The sequence below is a fragment of the Pyrus communis genome, chromosome 2 (assembly GCF_963583255.1).
Source record: "Pyrus communis chromosome 2, drPyrComm1.1, whole genome shotgun sequence".
Classification (NCBI taxonomy): Eukaryota; Viridiplantae; Streptophyta; class Magnoliopsida; order Rosales; family Rosaceae; genus Pyrus; species Pyrus communis.
The window spans coordinates 35,546,427-35,568,975 of record NC_084804.1 but is presented as its reverse complement, the minus strand read 5'-3'; positions in this window follow the sequence as shown (position 1 = coordinate 35,568,975).

Sequence of the window (22,549 nt, the reverse complement as noted above, 5' to 3'; positions counted from 1 at the left end):
CTGCCAGAATTCGTCCTGCCTCTAGTCGCACTAGTTCCCTGGTCATCGCCGATCTATGTCGGAAGTCGCCGTTTGATAGTGTCCGCATAGGAACCCAGAAAATCTCTGAGTTAGAATTCTGACGCTGCTGCTCGCTAGAATTTCTTGTTATTGCTGCGCTCTTGTTTTGTGCAATGTGAAGGATACGACTCATTATCCAATTAGCACAAAAGAGAAAAATAGAAAATAAAAAAAACGAGAGAAAAAGGGAAAAGGAAAAAAAAAAAAAAAAAGGAAAGAAAAAGAAATATTTGGTTGTTTAGTTTGAGAGGCCCACACGGGCAAGAAGGAAAGAATAGTGGGCCTTGTTCTGAAGACCCACATTATTCGGATATCTGATGTTGTTCTTTGCAATAATCAATCGAGTGTTTGAGCATGTGACTACTCAAGTGATACTGTTGTTTTCGTTCGTTTGTTGCTGCAATTATCTCGTTCGTTTAGTGACGAAGAGCACTCATATGTTTTACTTTCATACTCTTAATATCAGCATGCCTACATCAGAACTAGTTTGTCAATTTGCCATCAAGCCCAGTTTGACAGTTCAGTCCAGTGCTTCCATCGCCAGTCCAGTCTAGTTATGTTCAATCCGCCTAACGAAGTTAGTCCGCTTCTGCTTGTTGGCAAATTCATGTCATACATCGTCATGAGTTTGACGAAGGTGTTGAAAAATATTACTATTTTATAGTTATTTAATTATTTAGGTTTTAGGCCCAACCCGTTAGAACTAAGCTTTCGTTTAGCGATTAGAATTTAGTTTATTATAAATATGATGTTTGTTATTCGCTTGTGAACAACTCAGTCAATAGTTGTAATCGTCTCGACATTCTCATTTAATAAAATAATATTCATAGTTATATTTCGTTTGTTCGTCCGTTTATTTTCAACTATTGTTCACTCGTTTCTTCAACGCGTCTCTCCGTTGATCAGGTAAATGGAGGGCTCCAAATGCTATTCTTTTGGGAGGAAAAAGGAACATTCATGTAAGTGGTAGGGTTTCTGCTTTATATATGCTTTTGGTTACTTAAAACACGAGTCATTTTTCACAAAAGCAAAAGCTAATCTATCTAGCCATATATATGATGATATAATTCAGAATATTGTGCAAGACATATAGATTATTATTACTGCCTGTAACTTGTAAGCCTCTATAATTAGAGTAGTAACATTTCATAATTAAGCTTAAAAAAGGACAGGTATTGTTCCTGAACTGTCTTGTCTCTTTCTCAATCACTTTGGCGTTAAGAATGGAACAAGTCTCATACATGTCTTGTGTTGGAACGCATTATCATCTTCCTATCTACTGTCACTGGCTTTAAGAGAATTGAGGGCAGTCTAGCTAGCTAGTACTTCAAAATAATTTTAAACTTTTATATATGTTTGCTAAAGGAGTACTACTCTAAATCTATTGGTCCCCATAAGCAGCAATCTTTCCCAACAAACTTGTCCCCTTTCTTTATCACTACATCTCTAATTCTATAAGTAAATCTGCATGTAGGTCATGATATATGATCACTCTGGTGATAGATAGCTTACCCTGTACAGATATGATTGTTGGAGAAAATTGCTGATAAATATGGATATGGTTATGACGAGGATAAAAGATTGTTTCAAGATACGTGTAAAATCTCAAAAATTCTAACCCATGGGACAATTTATAAGAATCCAACGGTAAGTTATGCATCATCCGAGGGTGACGAATCCCAATATGTCTGTATAGACATAGCCGAGATAGCGATTGACAAACCTTATTTTTGCAAGGCACTGGCTCATGCTAGTTCCAAAGATGTCAAAACGTGGTCGACCTTTATTGAAGCAGCCATCAAAACATCAAAGGTATACACTTTTGACATCACCAAGGCTGATGCTAATTTTGACCAGCTACTACTTGCAAAGATCATCAAGCTTCAGACGGGGCATGACATTCCTAAGGCCGAAGATTTAAAAGGGAAAACATATTGCAAGTATCAGAACTCAAACAAACACACAACAAATAACTATGTTGTGTTCCGTGATGCCATCCAAAGTTGGATCGACAATGGCAAACTGAAGTTCCTAGAAAAGACACAAATGTTGGTTGATGCTGAACCTTTCCCTTCGGCAACGGTAAACATAGTAGATGCCCATCTGCCAAAGGAGAAGAAAAAAAGAAAGAAAAGCTGAGTACAGCCCAACATACCACGTCCCAAAACAAAATCCTCGGCTGCGTCTGAAAATCGATTTCTCATCCCAAAACAACCCACCTAGTTTCTTCTCGAATTCAATCTATGTCAAGCCAGTATCTGACTCCTGTTCAGATAAGTTTGAAAGCCCAATGATCATGTGCAGTAGATGCCAATCAGAAGTCATCATAGTCAAGCCAAAACCACAGAAACCTTCGGCCGAATCACCACAACTGGCACCTATGGTTTCGGCGAAATCTCAATCAGCGCTCAGCTCAGGTCAATGTCAGCAAAGGGTTTATAGACACGGCCCTCAATAGTAGAATTACAAACCGCCTTCAGCTAGATAGCGACTTGATTTCAATGGGCTATTTTATGATGAGGATTACTATGTACACAACTCTAGAAGTTCAAGTTCATCCATAACCCAGCGAACCTTCAAACCACCAGAACCATGCAACCATTGTTGGTATAGTTATAATTCCCCTACCAGCGCATATAATGTTTTGCCTAAGTCATAGAAACGTCATTGACAAAGGATAGACTCCATGGTCCGTCGGAACGGCTCAGGAAGTTTCAGTCACCAAATGGCAGCCCAAAGAAACAACAAAAAAGTAGGATGATCGACAAAATCTGGAGATCATGACTGAGTTGCTTCAAGGGAAGAAGGTAATTGATCGCAACTTTGAAACTGAGATTGAAGAATCTGAGAAACGAATCAAACTTATTCTTCAGCTTGGAGAAATGAAAGTTTGCTTCGAGCATTTCAGGAAGGAGGTCAAGAACAAACTTCCTCCACTACCACCACAAGAACCATTGATTAAAGTTAGACGAAATCGACATCCCCCATTTTTTGGCAAGGCTCTAGAATACATGTGCGAATTTCACCAGAAGAATTCAGCAAATGACCTATATAGCCTTCCAAAAACATGTCAAAAGTCTCTTGATTTAGCTTTAACTGGCCACGATGCTGAACAAATTATCCAAAAATGGTAAGATTTGGGAATGAAGGCCAGATTCTAACACATTCGCGAAGCCAATGTTCTTGGCTTCTACATCAACCCATATACCAATTTAAATCATGAAGATCTCATATTCTCTTTAGATGATCTGCAATATTTGTGACATCATTTTGACATTTTTTCGACCATATCATTATTCAGCCTCACGGTCGAAGAGATTAAGAGAGTTAAAAGATTAGATGTCTATCTGGACATACATGATGCTTGCATCGCATATCAGGAGCAGGTTCTCAAGGCTTTGCAAACGGAGAACCAAGTCCCATCACTAATAGAACCTGTTGTCGAAGTTGAAGATAAAACGGCCACACCAGGCACACTAGGTGCACATAACCTGTGGCTGAGGACGACGCAGTTGGTGTATCGAAGATCAACATATTCTGCCAAACAATCAATAAGATAATGATCGAGACCCAATAGGGCCCTCAGTTCTCGACAACATGGAAATTAGCATGGTCCATGTCCTATCTACAGAGTTCCAACCAACCACTTCTCAACCAAGCTTTTTAGATGGTGATGTAGTTGCCGAAAAGACCACACAAGTCGACTTCGTGGCTATCAAAGGAAAACAAGCTCAGAGCAACCTTAGCGCTCTTTGGCCATCAACATTCATCATCTGAAGCCTTTGTACGTAACGACCTATATTGAAAGGTATCTGATATCCAAAGTTTTCGTTGACTGTGGGGCAACGGTCAACATCATGCATGTTTCTATAATGAAAGCTCTGTGACGCTCCAAAGATGAACTCATTCCATCCGACGTGACCATGGGTAGCTTTGTTGGCTATAAATCTTAAACTAAAGGAGTCATACCTTCAGAAGTAAATATCACAGGTCGAAATCACATGACCGTGTTTTTTATAGTTGATTCAAAGACCGAGTACAATGCATTGCTCGATCATGACTGGATCCATTAGACTGGCTGTATCTCTTCTTCACTGTACCATATCCTTATTTTCTAGGACAACAAATCGGCCACAGTTCTTCCGGTCGATAATCAGCCGTGGTTCATCCGGCCGATAATCAACTGTTCGAGGCCAATATGATTCGAGCTCATTATTATGATGACCAGGTTGGCTATATCACTCTATAAGGTTTCAAGGAAGAGGGAAAGATGACCAAGATCTTTGTCCAAGAAGCCATCGAGGTTGGTGCCTAGACTATTCAGCAAGATTCGACGAGGGTTGGATTGGTCGATTTAGCTGATGGTCTTGATGACTGATACAACATGACATGACAGATGCACGGTCGCAGTTTCATCTATTATGGAACGACTGCTGGCCTATTGTTATACCATTTCTAAGCAACCAAATTCTGGCGTAAACTTAGTAGAATTCATCGCCGAATGAGATAACAGCCTAGTTTTATCACTAGATAAAGTCCGAGTTGCACCAACCCAACTCGAAGACAATTGGCTTGAAGTTAAAGATCATTTAGAAGAGATAAATGTTGGACCAGCCGATGAACCTCGACCTTTATTTATTAGCGCCTTGTTGCCCCAACCTTTGAAGACCAAACTTTGTAAATTACTCAAGGAATTCAAATATTGTTTTTCTTGGAGGTACCATGAGATGCTTAGACTTGACCGAACACTGGTCGAACATAAACTACATATCAAAGCTTGATGTAAACCGTTCCGCCAACCTTCTCGACAATTGTCGACTAAAGTTCAACTCGGCATAAAAGATGAACTTGTTCGACTTTTAAAAGATGGCTTTATTCGAACAGCCCAATACGTCGAACAGTTGGCAAACATCGTGCCTATTTTAAAGAAAAGTGGTGCCTTGCGTATTTGCATTGATTTTCGTAATCTAAATTTGGCAACTCCTAAAGACGAATACCCAATGCTAATTTCAGATTTGTTAATCGACACCGCAGCAAACCACGAGATTTTATCTTTCATGGATAGCCATGCTGGGTACAAACCAATCTTTATTGCCGAAGTAGATGTCCATTAGACTGTTTTCTGGTGCCTTCGAGCATTAGGGACCTATGAATGGGTCGTTGTGCCTTTCAGTCTTAAAGAACACCGATGCCACGTATCAGTGTGCCATGAATGCCATTCTTCACGACACTGTTGTTGAAGTATACATCGACGATGTTGTAGTCAAGTCTAAATGTCGCCGAACACATTTAGAGGATCTTCGGCAAATTTTCCTCTGCAAGTGCCACCATAAGCTAAAAATGAACCTTGCCAAATGTGCCTTTGGCATATCTGTAGGAAATTTTTTGGGTTTCCTTGTGCATCATCAAGGAATCAAGGTGGATAAGAACAAGGCTCGTGTGATTATCGATGCCCCACCTCTGATGACAAAGAAGCAGTTGTAGGTTTTGCTCGGCAAGATCAATTTTCTTCACTAATTTTTTTTCTAATTCGGTGGGAAAAATTAAAGCTTTTTCCATGCTACCTAAAACTTAAAGATTCCGACCGATTTGAATGGCGAGAAGAACATTAGGATGCCTTTACACAAATTAACGTTTCTCTTACTATCCCTCATGTTGTCATGCCACCTCAATAGGGCAAGCCTCTAAAGTTGTATATCTCAATTGCTGAAGAATTCATTGGTTGTCTTCTAGCACAAGATAACGATACCGGTCGGGAGCAGGCCATTTTTACCTTAGCCGAAATCTCAACTCTGCTAAAATAAATTATTCGGCCATCGAGAAACTTTGCTTGGCTTTATTCTGGCACATCCAAACTCGGGCATTACATGCTCCCCTCTGTTACTTAAGTTATTGCCCAAACCGATGTTATTCGTTATATGCTTACTTGGCCAATAGTCAAGGGCCGTATTGGAAACTAAACAATGGCTTTATTTGAATTTAGTCTGCAGTATGTGCCCCAAAAAGCCGTCAAAGGTTAGGCCCTCACTGATTTCCTTGCCCAACACCCTTCTCTATATGGATTCGGGGGCAACAATGTCGAAATTGGCATGGTGTCAACATGTGACAATTAGCCGGGTCTATACTGCAACCTTGGCCGGTGTTGGCATTGTATTTTTCTCTCAAGTTAGATTTTGATTGTACGAACAATCAAGCTGAATACGAAGCCCTTGATATCTATCTTAATATTCTTCACGACTTGAAGGTAGCCTATGTACTTGTCCTTGGCGATTCAGAACTTATTATTAACCAACTTAATGGGACTTTTCGTTGCATGAGTTGTACTCTGGTGCCTTATCATATGGTCGTCAGCTATTTAGCTAAATCATTTGCAGTACAACTCTTGAGGGTGAGGTAGGTCAGGTAGTACTAGTCAATCGACGTCTATACCCAGCCTTAGTTAATCATTAAGCTCTCAAACCGGACGGCGTAATCTGAACAAGGGTTATGTTTTTACCTTTATTACTCGAATGAAAGGTTCCTATAGACATCGACATAGTCAAAACGTTGCCAGATGATTGGAGAAGATCGATCATACGGTACCTCAATAATCCTAGTGGTAAGCACGAATGCAAGAAAAGGGTACAAGCTACAAATTATGTGGTATATAAAAATGAGCTGTACCGAAAAGGTGAAGATGGTTTGTTATTGATATATCTTGGCCCAGAAGAGGTCATTCAAGTGAATGCTGAAGTTCATGAAGGAATATACGGTGCGTATCGATCCGGCCGCAAACTACATTGGTTGCTTCAACGACACATATACTTTTGGCCAACTATTTTGAAAGATTGCATAGAATATGCATGCAATTGCGTACAATGTCAAGTACACGGACTCATCCAAAGAGTCCTGACCGAATTGCTTCATTTGATCACCGAAACCATGGCCATTTAAAGGCTAGACCATGGATGTGATTGGCAAAATTACGCCGTCATCTGGATCAGCAAAACATGCATGGATACTTGTAGCAACAGATTCCTTCACCAAGTGGGTCGAAGCAAAGTCGTATGTCGAGTTAGCATCTAAAGAAGTCTACGAATTTGTCGAAGAGAATATTGTAACAAGATTCGGCATCCCATAAACAATTATCATAGATAATGGTACGATTTTCATAGCTGATAGGTTCAAAGACTACACGGAAAATTTGAAAATTTGACTTGAACAATCCACGCCATATTACCCACAGGTGAATGGGCAGGCCGAAGCAAAGTAACAAAGTTTTGATCAAAATTTTGGAGAAAATTATGAAAACAAAAGCTTGGCATGTGGCATTTAAGATTAAACAAGGCTTTATGGGCATATCGAACTTCACTTCAATTGTCAACAGGAACGACTCCATATGCTTTGACATATGGGCACGATGCAATTTTATCAGTCGAGTTAAGTATAAACTCATTGTGAATTATTGAACAAAGTAATTTGTTCAGCGTCGATTATAGTCAAGCAATGAGGCAAGATTTAGAGGATCTAGAGGAGGTTCGACTTGATGCCTATAATATGTTAATAGCATAGAAAAAGATCATCGAGAGAGCTTATAATCAACGAGTAAAGCAAAAGACGTTCGGTGAAGGTGACTTGGTTTGGCAAACGGTGTTGCTATTTGGGATCAAGGATCCTAGGTTTAGAAAGTGGTCGCTGAATTGGGAAAGACCATTTATCATTCATAAGGTTCTTGGCAAGAGGGCATACCATCTCAAAGATCGAACTAGTTTAATACACAAGTTGCCAATCATTGGGAAATTCTTAAAGAAGTGTTATCCAATTACTTGGGAGATGCAAGAATGAGAAGATATTTCATTAAGACAACGAAAAGTACATATGTATATACATAAAAGTCAACCAGTCCATAAGTCGGCACCAGGAACATAATCTATGGGGTCAAGGGAAGAAAGGCTTCAAGTGTAGCTTTTAACTCTAGCCATTTTACTTCGCCTATAATGATCTTGGCATGCCGAGTCTTCTTGTTAGCCTTCAGCACTTGTATCCACTTCGCGCCGGCTGCGTACTCTGCCAATCGAAGTTTGCTTGCCTCAAAATCCTTTTCAAGCTCATAAGCGATGGCAGATGTTTGGGATTGAAGCTCAGTGATTTGATGATCGAGATCTGCCATTGATGGCCTCTAGGTGAGATAGCCTCATGAGCAGTCGTTGTAATTTTCAGGTCCTCGTTAGCTTGTACGGTCATCAAGTAAACAACACTTTTATTACTCATCAGACCGTCAGCTACAAGGTTGTTCAGGCTGTCACACCCCAATCCCGACATACGTCTTGGATCAACATGTGACATCACCAAGTATCCGTATGTCTAACATACCCCGCCTTCGGGATATGGACAAGCAAACTCAAGATTTGGATTGCGTAGTAATTTTTCGTATACTTTATGCCTGCATATAACCTCCTCATTAGACTGCCTACGTATCCTAAATAGGGATCAAGACATTCGTAGTTCACCAAGTATCCGTATGTCTAACATACCCCGCCTTCGGGATATGGACAAGCAAACTCAAGATTTGGATTGCGTAGTAATTTTTCGTATACTTTATGCCTGCATATAACCTCCTCATTAGACTGCCTACGTATCCTAAATAGGGATCAAGACATTCGTAGTTCACCATTCGTTAAACTCTGAACTTTTCCTAAAACACTTTCTAGATGAAAACATTGAATACCACACTACACATCAACCATAAGCCAAACAAGAGTTGTCATCATGCCATTCACACACACATGTGCTATCCAACACCATTCCACAATCACATCAATCAATAAACGTACAACACACCAAAATGCAGGGCTAAATTGACATAGTTCAGCCGAAGCCCACATCTCTGAAGAATGTGATTTCAGACTACTCAACGAAATCCAACTCCGGACTACTCAACGGAACCAAAATACCAAGCGAGATTCCAGACCACTCAATAGAATCCAAACCAGGATATGATTTGAGACCACTCAACGAAATCGCGAAGTAGAAGGGATTTTGTACCTCTTAATAAACTCAGAGTGGATATGATTCCGGACCACTTAACGGAATTGCGGAGTACAATGGACATCCGACCACTTAACAAAATCCAAAACAGGATATGATTCCGGACCACTCAATGGAATCGCGGAGTACTAAGGATTTTGGACCACTCAATAGAATCCAGACAGAGCAAGGAACCAGACCACTCAATGGAACCTAGTTTTGGATCACTTAACAAAATCGAGTGGAAGTCCAAGAAACATATCTACAGATCAAAGAAACAAGACATGAAACAAGTTACTCAATTTAGAAGGGCTTAATGAAATGCGAAATGAAACAATGAAACGAGATATGAAACAAGCACAAGTACTAAATTTAGAACAGAATAATGAAGCAAGAAATGAAATAATATCAAAGCAACAAATTCCCATCACAATGAGTTAACGGTCCACTACTAGCCCACACATTTCACAAACAATTCAACATGCATTTCAAATCACATTTCACAATATTCCCAATACACAAGTCAAATCACATTTCATAATAATAGATCGATGGCTAAATATTAAATAGAAATCACATTTATAAAACCAAGTCATGTCCACAAAGGATACTAATATAAGAAAATCAGGGTAATAACCATATCACATATATTAAAGTCACTTACCAACCAATGTAGGCCCACTAGACTTCACTTAGTCTCTAGTAGTACTAATTTCAGTATTTAAGAACGATTTGAAACATGTTGACCAAAAGTCAACTCTCTGTCAATGGTGGGTTCCACAACCCTACATAATTTGATCTGGAACATCCCCCCACGGATTTCCTATCTGTAACCTTCCAATAGTCTCATTAATCTTCTAGAACAATATCCTAAAATTTTAGAACGATCCAACGGTCGTATCTCCGCCAATTGCTAGAAGTAGGTGGCAATCAACAATTAGTCTTACAAACTTAATAATTCAATTCATCAAGATCCGTATGCCAGATTAATGATCTGTGGGTTTCTAATGTCCTAAAATATTATGTATTATAATGCACTAAAGTTTGGTGTCAATCCAACGGTCGAATCGTCGATTCATGTAATGATCACGTGGCGTTCCATAATGAAACTAGGTCCAAACAATTAAATCACATCATATGGATATCAAATCTGAAATCAGGACATCTAATTTAACTTAAAAAGCATCGTCGGCCAACTGGCTACACTTTACCGCAGGCGGCAGCCGATCTCCCTAACTCGTCGGAAAAATCACCTAACTCCAAAAAATTACCAAATTTTATAGAAATGTAGAGCAAACAAGGGGAAAAACTTTCATACCTAGGCCAAAGTCCACTTCAGCTAGGAAACACCTAAAAATCACTTTAATCCGCCATAAACCCAAAAATAGGTGATCTTCGATTCGAATTCCCCGCTGCACCATCGCCCCCAAGATTGTTTGGGCTCGAGGGGAGTATTTTGGTGGTGGTTATCGATGGAAAACATTTCAGAAATGGCGGATTCCGCCACCGTGCACCAGCAAAACCCATCGGTGCAATCTCACAAAATCGAGGTTAATTCCTGTTGATTTTTTGGGTGTAAAAGGAAGAGGGGACGATGGGGCATGTTTTCTAAGTGGTGGCAAGCCTTGGATCGCAGGAAAAATGCCAGAATTAGCGTCGAGGAGTGTAGAGGAATCGGGTTGGGGAACCAAGTCATCGGGTCAAAGGTTTTGAGATTCGATTTCATTCCTTATCTCCTCCCTCATTTCCCCTCTTTTCCTCTTTCCTGATTAGCCTGTTTCTCCCCTCATTTCCTTCATTTCTCTTCTCTTCTTCTTATGAAAGCCACACACCTGGCACCACAGATCATTGCTCCAGCAAATCTGAAGCCTTCCAGATAATGGTCAAATGACCATTTCACCCCTATCTTTGCTCGTTTGTATCTCATTCGTTGTAACTCCGTTTTGTGAACAATTTTCACCTACACACTCGTGAGGTCGAGCTCTATCCAAATGTGTAAATAAAAGTGACAAAACATATAAAAATTAAATACATCCTCAAAAAGTCCGTTTAGTTCATTAAGGGTGTTTTCATCGTTTTACTTATCGAAAAAAATAAAAACTATACTTTCTAATTATAAACGCTCCGAAACTAAGAATATGAATACGAAACACGCAATTTTAAACAATCAAATTCGAGGACGGAATTTAACACATGCACTATCCAACAGAGTTGAGACCTTTCATTTGAAGAGCTTGCAAAAGCAGAGAGGGATAGTCTCTTGTAGTGTGGTTAGAGAATTGGACTCGGCCGAGGCTACAGAAGGACCAGCCATCTCGGATGTGTTGGCAAGATAGGCATTGAGCTCTACTACTCCCACGAAAGGTGTACAAAAGAAAGGTTAGATGATGAAATCTAAAAGAATAAATGACGAAAGAAAAGTAGTTTTAGATATGTTGAGAGGTGACTTTGGCCATATCTTATGGGCTGTTGGTCGAACCCAGAAAGCTTAATGGTCGAACCCAATGTTTAAGACAACTCTTCAACTTATATGGCCGATGAAGGTTATCTATGTTCGATGGCCACTGAGGCAGTCACGAAATATAAAGAACGCCCTTTGGTGTATAGAATTTTCGATGAAATGAACGATTAGGCACCAGAAAATTAATAGTTTTACTTCATTTTAGTGTTCTAAGAGAAGTCAAAAGTAAAAGAAAATGTGACTTACAAAAGTCGAAGTGACGTCTTGGGCAGGGATGCCAAGATCTTGGTCCTGAGGATAAACTGGCATTTCTACGGTCGTTTCTTGTTCTGCAGAAACTGTTAATTCGTCAGTTGGCTCTTCAACAGCCATCTCATGATCGACACAGCAAGTTGCCTCGGCCATAGGAAGGCATCGCTTCAGCTTGGACTGGGCATAAAGGATGTGACAGCCTTGTCTTTATCTAGAGGAAGAGGAGCAATGCTCGGTCACCCAACCAGTGAGATCGCCTCACCAACAAATCTGTCTCATCATTGTTTTCTTGATAAAATAGGAGGGTTAGATTTTAATTGGAGAATCTTCAAAGATAGTTGAAGATTTGTACCTCTTCATCCAAAATGAGGGATGTTGGAATAACTTTTGGATCAGGAGAGGGAGTCACATTGGTCAAGTCAATTACTGCCTCCTCAGAAACAACGACAGCTTTTGGGTCAAAATCAGCAGTAATGGTTGGAAAGACGGTCGAGATTTAAGATGCAGGTTCTTCGGTTACTAGGACGCTCACTTGTTCAACCACAACAGTAGCTTACGTCGTTGGTTAAATAATGGTCGTCTAATTGAGATTTAGGGCCGAAGAACCTTGAAGTGTCCGGGTTTGAACCTCGACACTAGGAGTGGGACCGAAAGCATCAGACATTGAAGAGATTAAAGTGTTTAGAGTTTGAATTTTGTTTTTTTTATTCTTCTCCTTCGAGAAGGCTAAATAGAAGATACAACTTGTAATACAAGTAATATGAAACGAATTATAACTAAACTAGGAAACATAATTATATTCCTAATCTAATTTGGGCTCACTCCAACACTCCCCCTCAAGTTGGTGCATAGATATCACCTAGGCCCAACTTCTCGATTGAGTCTTGAAACCTTCTTGCAGAAACTGCATAAGTTAGAATATCTGCCAACTGTTCTTCTGTCTTCACGAACGGAATGTCAACCAACTTAACATCCAACTTTTCTTCGATAAAATGTCTATCCTCCTTAACATGTTTGGTCCTATCATGTTGAATCGGATTATTAGCTATTTCCCGTGCTGCTTGATTATCACAGTACAACAACATATAACCTTTTGGTTTAAACCCTATCTCAATGAGTATAATCCAAAGCCATAGAAGCTCATAAATACCATGTTTCATTCCTCTGTACTCAGCCTCAGCCGAAGACCTTGCCACCACATTTTGCTTCTTACTTCTCCATGTCACAAGATTACCAGCTACAAATGTGAAGTATCCCGATGTAGACCGCTGATCAGTAATATTTCTAGCCCAATCTGCATCGGTATACCCTATCACATCCATATGCCCATGCTTTCTATACATCAACCATTTTCCTGGAGCTCTTTTTAAGTAACTTAAAATCCACATTACTGCTGCCATATGATCTTTTCACTAGGAGCATGCATAAATTGACTCACCACACTTACTGCGTAAGCAATATCTGGCCTTGTAAATGACAAGTAAATCAACCGCCCTACCAATCTTTGATACATTTCCTTATTCACTAGGACTTGATCCTGATAAATTGCTAGATGATAACTCTGCACAATAGGTGTATCCACTGGTTTACATCCTAACATACCAGTTTCAGACAAAAGATCTGATACATACTTTCTCTAAGATAAGTATATTCTTTCCTGAGACCGAGCCACTTCTATTCCCAAGAAGTATTTAAGTCATCCAAGATCTTTCATCTCAAACTCAAAAGACAAATGCCCTTGCAGACGTTCAATTTCCATTGTATCATCACCTGTGACAATCATATCATCTGCATATATGATAAGCAAAGTTACCTTGTCATCCTTACGTTTAATGAAAAACGTATGGTCTGTGTTTCCCTGTAGATACCTATACTTCTTCATCGCCTGGGTGAATTGCCCAAACCACGCTCTAGGTGACTATTTAAGGCCATATTCCGAAGTCTACACACTTTCCCACTAGAGTTCATAGCCCCATAACATGGTGGAATATCCATGTACACCTCTTCCTCTAAATCACTATGTAGAAAAGCATTTTTAACATCAAACTGTCTCATAGGCCAATCATGGTTCGCAGCAAGAGATAATAAAACTCTAATGGTATTCATCTTTGCAACAGGAGCAAAAGTCTCCAGATAATCAACCCCAAAGGTTTGGGTAAAACCTTTGGCCACTAGCCTGGCATTGTATCTATCAATTGTTCCATCTGCCTTATGTTTAATAGTGAACACCCACTTGCACGCCACTAATTTCTTTCCTTCAGGAAGTGGGACCACACTCCATGTATTATTCTTTTGTAGTGCTTCCATTTCAACTTGCATTGCTTTTATCCATTTTGAATCTTTCAAAGCTTCCTCCACCCTGGTGGGTATTTTGATGGTTTCCATTTGCTGAACAAACGCACAGTACTTTGGTGAAAGTCGATGAGTAGAGACATAGCTTGAAATAGAATACCACACCTTTCCTTCTGGAGAGTAACTATCTGCTGGTTTTCCTCGATTTTGTCGAGGAGGCAACATATAAGATGGTTCAATAATTTTCGAGTGAGTACTTACCTCGGGAATATCTGTTGGATCATGGACTGTCATTGGAGAAGTCTAAGAGGGGCTTTTACTGGAGTTGTTACTTGGACAGATAGCAAATGGCCCATTTAGGCAATTCGGCCTAGTAGGAAACCTATTTGCGTTATTGGCAGACACAAGAGAGGGCCAAGCCTAGTTTGGTTGTCGCCTGGTGCAAGATACGGCCAACATGGGCTGTTAGTAGCAAGTGGCCCACTAGGCGTTGTTCCATCATGCACCTATGGTCTATCTACAAGCCCGTGTTCATTATCCTTTAATTCTAACCCGTGTCTTGGGCCTTCATTATCCTCTAGATCCAGCCTGTGCCTTAGGCCTTCATTTGGGCAGTAAATACTTAAACCAGTAGGGATATCAAACCAGCCATAATCTTCACCTATGGTTATCCCCCCCTGAGGAGTATGGCTGGGAACAAAAAATAATTCATCTTCAGAGAAGGTAACATTCATAGTGACGTAGACATGTCGGGTAGGTGGATGATAACAACGGTAACCCTTTTGTTGTGGACTGAATCCAATGAAAACACACCGTACGACACATGAATCAAGTTTGCTTCATTGATTTTTGTGAAGACGGACATATGCCACACAACCAAAAACTCGGGGTTTGAGATGAAAGGTGGAGGGGAGCAAAGCATGATCGGCAAGCATGGCCTAGGGTGTTTTAAAAGACAGAACACACAATGGCATTCGATTCATAAAATAAATAGCATAGGTGATTACATCAGCCCAATAAGTCTTAGGTGCACAACTACCAATAAAAAGGGCACGGGTAATCTCAAGTATGTGCTGATTTTTTCGTTCGGCGACTCCATTTTATTGTGGGGTCTGAGGGCACGAAGTTTCATGGAGAATGCATTTTTTCGTAAAAAACTGAGAAAGTTCCTGATTAAGATATTCACCACCGTTGTCTGATCGAAGCACTTTAATAAAGAGTGAATATTGAGTACAAACTATGTGATAAAAACTTCTGAAGATACTACCCACATCGCTTTTATTTTTCATAAGGTACAACAAAGTCATTCTGGTGCAGTCATCAACAAATGTTACAAACCAACGCACAGTAACTTGAGTAGTAACCGAAGATGACCCCCACACATTAGAATGAATTAGCTCAAAAGGAATTATTCTTCCATTCAAACTCGGGGGATAAGAACTTCGATCACTTTTGGCTAATGTGAAAACATTACACTTTAATGAAGAATCTGAAATATTACCAAATAATGACGGAAGTAATTTTCGCAAATAACCGAAGGAAGCATGTCCAAGACGAAGATGCCATAACTAAATGGTCTTCAACTTCCTACTATCAAGAACTTGAACTTGATGAACACGGTCTTATGCAACATCATCAACATAGTACAACCCCTTCTCTTAGTACCACGCCCAATGATCGCCTGAGTTCGGATATCCTGAAGTAAACAGAAAGACGGAAACATTTGCATAAGATAGTTTAATTGCTCGGTGACCTGCCCCACAGATAACAAATGGCTAGAGAATGTGGGAACAAGTAAGCAGTTGTGTAAGGAGAGAGCAGGAGTAAGTGCAATCGTACCTACCCCTGTAACCGAGCCAACACCTCCATTAGCTATGACAATATTATCCCGTGGTGGTGGTGTTGTAGAGTTAAATAAAGTACGATCATAAGTTATATGATCAGTGGCTCCAGAGTCAATACTCCAACCTGTATGAAGATCAACAAATGCAATTAAGGTTTTGCTCGTGTTAGTTGGATCATCAGATTGCTTTCGGGAAGCAATCAAATTCAAAAGTGATAGTGATGAGCCCAAATTGTCTGTGTTCCGATTTAATTCCTGCTTGTTTTCCGTTGGTGGGCTGAGTAAGTCCTTACCCAATCTGTTGTCGACATCATTATCCATGCATTGTCCAACCTAGTTGTGGGCTGCAGATGAACCTGTTTGCTACCCAATTGAACTACAGGTGCCAGACTCGGCAAGCCAATTTCATTCACACTGGAGGTTAGCTCCACAAGCAAAGGTATGTCCTTAACAATTTGGCCTGCGCTGGGCGTTGGTGGGTGGATTCATTTAAGGCAAGGATTGAACCCATGATAGGAATCATGGTTTGATTGTCAGACATTGAAGGTAACAGGTTTGTGTTTTCTGTTTTGGTTCTGTTTTTCTTTTTTTTTTTTTTTTTTTTTCCTTTTTTTTGGGGCTTAGGTTATTTGTGGAAGTCTCTTATCTCGAGACTTTCAAGATGCAATCAATTGTTTTGGCTTTTTGTGTTGTTTGTTTTTCTGGGTTTGGGTTGTAAAAGAGGTCTCTTGTTTCCAGACCTCTGAGTTTGATTCTAATAGCTGTTACGCAGACAACAAAGAGAATCACCAAAGACAGCGGTGAACAAGATTAGGGTTTAGAGAAAGAGACAGGCCGAAACCTGCTCTGATGCTAAGATAAAAGTGTTTAGGGTTTGAATTTTGTTTTTTCTATTCTTCTCCTTCGAGAAGGCTAAATAGAAGATACAACTTGTAATACAAGTAATATTAAAAGAATTATAACCAAACTAGGAAACATAATTATATTCCTAATCTAATTTAGGCTCACTTCAATAGAAGTCCCTATCTCCTAGCTAGAGAGAACAAAGGTCTCGCGTTCCCTCTTCCTAACTTTCTTCTTTAGCCACTGGATAGTTTGTGCAATGTCACCAGTCATCTTGGTTGGAGGATGAGGCCGTTTACCCACTATCGTTGACACAGTGGCAGCATCCGTTGAGCTTGGCATAGTTGAGGCCACTTTTTTAGGAGAGGTCGAGGTAGTTGTGGCCTTCACAACGGCAGCAACAACCTTTTTTGTGGGAGGAACAAGCTTTTTCTTGGTTGCCGCCATTGCTACCACTTCGGCTCGCCTTATTGAACAACCACCTGGAAAGACTAATCAAGAGTCAGGTCAAAGATGTTTGGTCGAATATATATGCAAGCAAAACATTGGGAATAAAAATACCTTAAACCACCTCATTTGATTTCAAGACATGAGCTTTTTTCGACCAATCACCAAAGACTTGCTTTATTCTTTCTTCAAGTGGTCCACCAGTCAACGAAAGTACTAGTGCCGTGAGTTTCAAGGGCATATGGTTAAAGACCGAATTTAGCACACCGTTCTTCGAATTCCTTCTCTGCTTCATTGCACTCCCTTTTTGCGGAACCGAAAAGACATTGTCGGCTCAAAAGTGAGTGAGAAGTGAGCAAAGGCAAGGGGCAACCCTGGAGGTAACCGAGTTGCCGAGCTAAGAAGTGAGGATGGTATACTTCCATGTTAGCTCGACGTGCATCGCAACCAAATGAAAGGTCACGAGCTAGCAGAAAGGATCCCTAGTTTTACCAAAGAACAGTGTCTTCTGCTTCTCCCTAAGCTTATGTTGGGAGATAGATGGATGGATGATAATTTCTTCGACGGCAAATCAAGAATTCGTCATTAGAAAGGTCGTCTAGGCCGTAGTATTTGAATATTTTTTGACTTAGTGTGTTGGAGTTGGTATTTATAGACAAATGGAGAAGAAGATTGATGGTTTCAGATTTGAGGATTGAAGGGAAAATCCAACAGAAATCTTAAATAATTATTGCAAAATTCGCAAATCCAGGCAAAAAAGCTGAAAAGCAAGCGACTTAAGGTTGCATGATTACGTGTAATGGCAAACTTTAAGGCATGATCTTTATGAAGAGACGTTTCAACGTTTATGCGCTTCGAGCGTGGTGCGTGTGCATCGTCAAAGTTAGACAGTTGTGATAAGAGGCGGCCACATGTTAGGAATTTGGTGCTTTTAAAGACTGACATGCAGAGTAAGGGTTCGTATCTTATAAATGCATCTGACTGGGTGGATAAAGAATATTCCTTTTGTAAGGATCGTTGGTTTGGCCATATAGTGTAGGCCGAAGGTTTATTTTTGGTTGGTAACTATTTGCTTCTTTAAGGTCGAAGTTCGGCCGGATGTTGTAGGTCGAAGACCTCAGAAGCGAGAGGGCAATGTTTGGGTCCAAAATAACACTTTGGGCTAAGCCCAGGATTGTTCTCGGTCCAATAAGGAATATTGGGAATGTACTCTGCAATGGGTCGAGCCTAGTAGAGTTAAACCGAATCTTATTAGAAAATGGTTTTATCTGGATAGGGGTGAGGTGGTCGAATCCTAGTACAATAAGGATTCTTCGGAAACTAAGGATGCTTCAAATTAGAAAAGATGCCAAGAATCAATGGTTGAATCTAAACGATTAGGGAGCTGGGTTCAAAGTCTTATGAATGTCAAGATTGGTCGAGATCTATGTAGATTAAGTTAAGGAATCCTAGTTCGAATGAAGTTCTACCTTGACCATTGAGGAAATCCCTACTACAAATAAAGAGGGGAGTGCATCATTCAAAGACCCTCCAAATCAAAACACAATTTCTTTGTGCAAACTACCTCTCAAAGACCTTGAGATTTTCATTTTCTTTTTTCCCGCCAACACACCTTCAATTTGGATAAATAGCATTGCGAAGGCCACCAACAACATCCTCAGTTTGGGTAAACAGCACTGGAGTTGTAGAATCAGCTGACCGAGAAACACCTTTAGTTTGGATAAACAGTACTGCTTCACGACCAACTGGTTACTTATCCAAGGCTTAGCCGATGAGTCAACACGCCTCACATTCGATCGAAGGACGTAATTAGCTCATTAATTACTCGACATGCGCGCCACATAGACTAAGCAGTTTTTAGGGTCAACAATAACCTACAAACAAAAAACTTAATAATTATTACAACCTATTTAATATTAAAAGATTACAATTAAACGCCAAGGATTAGAAATAGTTTTTAATCTTAGACAAGGCTTTATTCAAAAGGTAATCTTAGACAATGCTAGAATAGAATTTTCCAATGATTTTGTCCCATATCCAAATTTCCAAACCTTTTTAGGGTGATTTTTGGTGTATCAAATCTTCAAGTATATACAAATATGTCTGATGGTTAGATATTGAAAACTAGTTTCGTCAAATGGGTGTCCTGTCAAAATAATAGATTCCAAAACACTTAGAGTTTATTCTATACTTTAATTAAGTAGAATGTAACCCTTTGTTGTATCCATTACTTTAAATATTTTAAATTGATGATAGAGTTTGTTCGTTGTATTCTTCTAGGGTTGAGGCTTATATTTGTTAAAAAAAATATCACAATCGGAGCTAAAACAACCGTTAAATCATGATTTTTCATTTCTAACCATTGAATGATTTCGTCCAGTTACATAATCTTTGAACATTTGTTTTTGGTGACTTTTGGCGTATGCGATCTTGAAGTATGTACAAACAAGTTTGACGATTAGATTGTTGTAATTAATTTTGCACAATGCGAAAATCATCGAATGAATTGAACATGCGAAATTAATTTCAACATATTCAATTTTCCAAGGCCAAAGTAAGGCTAATCCGAATACAATTACCTCATAAGTCCGGTCATGGACTCACCAACTCCGAACGGAGCGGTGTCACCATCACTCTACTCTAGAACACTAGGCGAAGTCCTAGCGACTCCATTGGATGACCATACTTGTTTTGCAAGACACGCGATCTAATCTGGATATGGACACAATTTTTTTCTTTGATGACAAAAGAAGCACAATCAGCTCCTATAAGTCTTAGAGTTCTTACAATATAGGGAATCGTGTGTGTCGCAAGTAATCATAACTCATAAGGGGATGCAATATCTACTTCTAGATATCTTCTAAGATTTTCCCAGCTTAGAACGATGATTTTATCCCAAAAATGTCCCTCTGCCCATGGTATAAATACACCTATTTGGGTTTCACCTATGGCAACGCAATCTAAACACTTGAATTCTTTTGCCCACTGCTTTAGTCTAAAATCATTCATTAACTTGACCGTCGAAGAGCTTTTGGCATGCACACCCCCTAGGCTTGCTTACGATTGTTTCACTATTTTGCAGGTTGCTCGAATTTGTGCTCAACCATTGCTCATGGAGCTGCACGAGTTTGGTTCCAACAACATTCATAATGCAGCAATCACTCACAAGGCGTTTGAGAAAACTTACGTCATAAGTCGTGCATCATATCACACTATTTCATTCATCAAATTACGCTTCCTTTCCCACTTATAAAATTATTGAGTTACCTTGGGTGGTGTAGGAACAAAAGTTTCAAACACTCTTTGGTGAGGAATCTAATTCAAGCTGGATTGTAATATGAGTTGTCCAATAGTTTTGCGTTGTCACTACTCAAAGGAACATGGTTTGATATCGTTGCTTTTCATTTATGTCGGTAGCTACCATATAATTGAAAAATCATCAACGATAATCTCATTCTAATTCAATATCTCACTCAAACTAGTATATTGGACCAAGAACTTCATGTCTCGGGAGTAATCTGGATTAATCTTATGAGATGAAAATGATTAAGATAGCGATTGAATATGAATTCATTTTTGTGTCATACCCTTCCTATTCTAAGGAAGTAAATCCAACGACAAGTGATATGTAATGATTTTAGCCAAAGACAGATTGGTTGGCTATTCGTCGATGTACTGAACCATCTAATAAGGGCGACCAATCATTCTTTAGAGGTAGCACATCCTTCGAGGATTTTAACTTGATGTCTGTTAGGTATTTCTATCCTCACAATCATGTTTACAACTAGTATATGGTCTCATCACTTTAGCTAGATCATAGAAATGTCTGGAGCATCATTAGGAAAGGTAGAATACATTGCACTTGCTTATCATACTTGTGTGATATGGAGATCAGGAAAAGACATAATGGGCCACATCCACGCTAATTTGTGGCGTTCTTAAAAGACATCAACATTCTTATCTCCCCTAATGTAAGGAAGATTGTCCTATTAAAATGACAATCTGCAAGATAAGAGGAAAAGAGATCGCTTACAAAGGCTCTAAAAAGCTAGTGCAAAGGAGAATTGATAAAGATTCACATTCTTCTTTGAATACCCATAATGATACGTTGCATCGTACAACTTGGTATATAGGGTGCACACCTAAACACATAAGTATGAAACGTTAAGTCGTACCCAGTAATCAACTTTAACGCCAAAAATAGGTGGCAATGAGCTTCAGGCAGACCAACATATTGTCGCACAGCTAGCAAGTAGGCATTGGAGGGGCAAAAGAACTTCCAAAATCTTTCATTGGTTATTGACCGAGCACTCTAGGGTTAGGAGTAGGAAAGACATGTGTCTAAGTAGGATACACTGCTTTAGGATTGTAATTTCTGAAGCCCTGATTAAATCTACCTTTGCCTTTGTTCTTGTTCCTATTATAAGGTTTAAAACCTCCTAAAGCAAACTGAGACTGACCAATGGTAGCAGGGAATTGCTGAGAAGGAAAATTTGTCCTTTGGGCCCATATTGATTATTATTAGCAACCATAGCAATTAGAAATGGTGCATTAGAAGAACTATCCACAATTACTTATTCAGCAAGTAATTGTGATCTAAAGACTTTCAGTGATACGACACTCTCTTTTCCCTTCACTAGACACCTAAATATGCTATACTCCACAAGTAATCCATTTAAAGTTAGAATTACTGTATCCTCATCAGCAAAATATACTCCAACAGCAGACAAGTAGTCTCTAGCCTCCTTGATCTATGAAGATGCTGAGATAAAAAGTCTGAGCCCTTTTTAATTGTCTGCAAATTAGATTTCATCTGAAAAATACTAGTCCTAGACGCTGTAGAACATTGTTCCTTTAACCGAATCCATAGATCTTTGGAACTTGTACTACTAATAGCACATGACATCGCAATAGGACTTAATGTGGCATTAATTAACTGCATTATAGCTCGATCATGCATTTTCCAAACAACGAAGTCATCATTCTCAGCAAAAGTATAGGAGTTTTGAGAATTAGTACCAGATTCACCAGATTAAGATGCATGTTAAGGAGGACAAGGAGTGGAGCCATCCACAAAGCACATAATTCCATTACTTTCCAGCAACAGTTGCATCTAAAAGTGCCAATTAAGGTGGCGTTAACAGATGTGGAAATCGAAGAAATGAGAGCTGTGATCGGAGATTGGGAAAGCTGAAGTTGAGATGCAAACACCATTTTTGCTAGATCAAAGATCGTAAGTTCTTGAATTTAGAGAGAATCTCAACTGGGAATTGCAACAGAATCCTTCTGCACACAAGAATTAAGAAGTTGAAGAAGAAGAATAGAAGTCGTCAGGCAAACAAAAC